The sequence below is a fragment of the Cucurbita maxima genome, unplaced genomic scaffold (assembly GCF_002738345.1).
Source record: "Cucurbita maxima cultivar Rimu unplaced genomic scaffold, Cmax_1.0 Cma_Scf00946, whole genome shotgun sequence".
In the NCBI taxonomy this organism is placed as follows: domain Eukaryota; kingdom Viridiplantae; phylum Streptophyta; class Magnoliopsida; order Cucurbitales; family Cucurbitaceae; genus Cucurbita; species Cucurbita maxima.
The window spans coordinates 1-3,352 of NW_019272962.1; the positions used below are offsets into that span (position 1 = coordinate 1).

At 32.1% G+C, this 3,352-nt stretch overlaps 1 pseudogene; it reads right to left on the reverse strand.

Annotated features, from left to right (window-relative positions):
- Nucleotides 1–188: 188 nt before the first annotated feature.
- On the reverse strand, nt 189–1,786 carry LOC111475087 (annotated as a pseudogene).
- Between the last annotated feature and the right edge of the window lie 1,566 nt (nt 1,787–3,352).

Sequence of the window (3,352 nt, forward strand, 5' to 3'; positions counted from 1 at the left end):
TTTTTTTAGAGGGTTTTATAAGTTTACTAATTTAAAAGATAACTTAATAAACAAAAAAAAAAAATAATAATAAAAATAAAGACTTCGTATACCTATATTTAGTTAATATAAATTTAAACTTAAATTTCATTGGTTTGGAAGGATTTTGTTAAAATAATAGTAGTAGTAATAATAATAACAAAACCTACCACGTGGTTGCTATTGGAGAAAATTAATCCCTCAAGATCATTCCATGAAAGAGTTGCATTTTCGTACAACGTGTTTTTAATTTGCTGCTTGATCTTCAACGCTAAACTGATTTTCAAAAGACAACTTTTGTNGTTACATATAACTTTTAAATTTATATAATATATTTCACTTCTTTATTCATGTTTATATTAAAAAAAAATGAAAAATATTAACCTATTTGATTCTTGCAGAGTCTTGTCGTCAATTCGTGAGAGATCTTTGAGAAGAGGACCCCAAGAAGACTGTAAAATTTTAGACAAAGATTATTGTGTTAAGGATATATAATAAAAGAATACTCCTGAAATATGAGGTTGGTTTCGGTTATACTCTCGAGCTCTGAGATATTTCATTTTAACACTTCGATCAGGATATAATTGAAATCAACTTCATAGTTTAGTAGTATTCTTTTTGTTTATCATTCTGAAAACGAAAATTTCAAAAAAAATTGATAAAATTTTTGGATGAGATTGAGAGAATGAGAATATGAACCGTGTAATCTTCTGGAGACATCCAACTGTTTCCTAGAGCAACTCCTGGCAAACAAAATCGAGAGTCGTGTATTTAAATTATTGATTCTACATTATTCAATGGGATCATTTTAAACAAATCAAAGTTATAATATGATTTTTTTTTTTTTACGTATAAAAAAAAGGTTATAATTCATCATTTATATTTGAAATTTTTTATTAAAAAAAAAGTAAAAATAAAAGTACCTCCGAGATTAAGGGTCAAATTGCCAGCTTGGATGGCCCGAAGACAAAGCCAGAGTGACGGCGAATTTGCCACCGTAAGACTCCGCAAAGATGTACAAAGGAGCGTTTCGTAGGCCGACAGTGTCGTTCGAAACCTCAACCAGCAAAGTCGTCATGTCGATCGCCGTCTCCACATCGCCTTTCGCAAATTCACCTCCACTCTCCACATAGCTATATCCAGTCCCGACCGGATTATCCTGTTTTTTTTATGTTAAAATCATAAATTTAGTCAAAAAAAAAATTAGAATTTAAGGTTAAAATGATGAAAATTAAAAGGAAAAGGAGTTGACCACAAACAAGAGGTCTGCTTTTTTCAGCCATGTTGAGTTTCTCGGCTTCAAGTTCGAGTTCAATGGCCCGATTTCTAGGAAGTTCCCAAACCCAGTTCCCGAGCCACCCTGTTTTTCAATATTTGAGCCATTTTCTTACAAAATACTCAAAATTTATAAATAAATCATTGGAAAAGATCGGCAGCTCACCGGTCCGCCCTGCAACCAGAGAATGGTCGGCCATGGCTTGGAACCGACGTCCACTCTGAAAGGGCTTCTGTAAAGCCACCAAAACATATGGGCTTCTAAACAACACAATACACGAGCAAATATATAAAAAATAATGACTAAAATAAAATAGAAGGAAAATTAATGAACTTGGCTTACTGGGTCTGACTTGAACGTAGCCCCATTCTTCAGATCCGTCTTGAGATTTGTGAGTTATGGAAGTTCCGACATGAAACAGAGAAGAGGAAGCAATGAGAACGAAACAGAGATGAAGAACTAATAGTTTAGCCATTGTCGAGAGAATGAGAAGCTTAGGTTCTTTAAAAATGGTGATAATGGATGACGAGGAGACTCTTAGGTATTTATTGAATGGATGAATTAATTGGGATGTTATGAACTGGTGTGGAGAAAGACAAAATTAGGGCTATAAAGTTCAAAATGAGCAACTGCAGACGTCATTGGACAGCACAAGTCTTATTTAGTAATGGTTTAGTTTTAAAAGTTGGGGTTGTTTTTTCTTTTTTTTCTTTTTTCTTTTTTTTTTTTTATAATTTGGAAGTAGTATTTTTAAATTTAATTTTTTGAAATAAAAAATCAAATGGTTATTAAAAGAAGCCTAAATAAAATAGGACTAAATACAACCTATAAAATTTAAAGATTATTAAAGGATGTCAATACCAGGATTCATATTTTGAACATGGTTGTGGAGGAGCTCGGGGGCTATTTAATGTCATGAATAGGATCCGGGTTTGTGGTCTTTGTACCAACTTCTCATATATACACTTTCACTCAATTTTTTAAAATGGGAAAAGATCCGTACAAAGGAATAATATATTCTTTTAATAACAAATATGATAGGGATTTGAACCTTGAGCGTTAAAGAAAAGACTAAATACCTTAATCATTATGAAAGAAACATTTTTATTTGAGAATGGTGGGTATAAATTGTAATGAGCAAAATAGGAGGAATGATTGAAGATTTCCCATAAACACATGACATGATTCATAATCTCATTAATATTTGATTCTTTTAAAGAAAATATAATTTTTCTTTTAATACAATAATCGGGAGTTTGAGAAAAAAAAAATCTAGCCAAACTACCATTATAACATCAACATTTTATTCATATAAACAACTATCTTTACGAAGTGAAAGGAAAAAAGTGGAAACCAACCAGAGTTAGGATCAACCTTTGTGAATGAAGTTGAGTTAGAAAAGTAAACTTCATGGAGATTCAATATTGGAAATAGGAAAATTGGAAGGTCCTTTTGGTGGGAGAGTAGTAGTAAGTACCTAAATGTTATAAGAATTTGATCAAATATGGTTATGGTCTCTTTTTTGATAGTTAGAGTATTTTTTTAGCTATTTAGTTTAACTAATTTACCATATTTGTGGTTAGTTTCTATTTATTTATGTTGTTAATTGTAAGGCTATAAAAGCCAAAGTTAAGTACTCAAAAATATTATCCCTTCAAACTCCAAACATTTATGTTTCTGGGTTAATCAGAGCCACCACTAGGCTTTTTGTAGTGTAGCAATTTTTTAGTAATCAAATACAGAGAGTATGAGTAAAGACAAGACTTTAACGAAGATCCCTCACTTTGATGGTCACTATGATCACTGGAGTGAGCTGATGGAAAATTTGCTCAAAGCAAAGAGTTTATGGAGTGTGGTAGAGATTGGTTTCTCAAAACTAGCGGAAGAAACAATACTGACTAAGGCAAAAAAGGGTCACCTTGATGATGCTAGACTCAAAGATCACCAAGTAAAGTATTACCTCTTACAGGCAATTGATCGTACTGTCTTTGAACAAATCTTGGATCGTCGCACAACTAATATTGTTTGGGGCTCAATGAAGAGAAAGTTTGGTGGAAA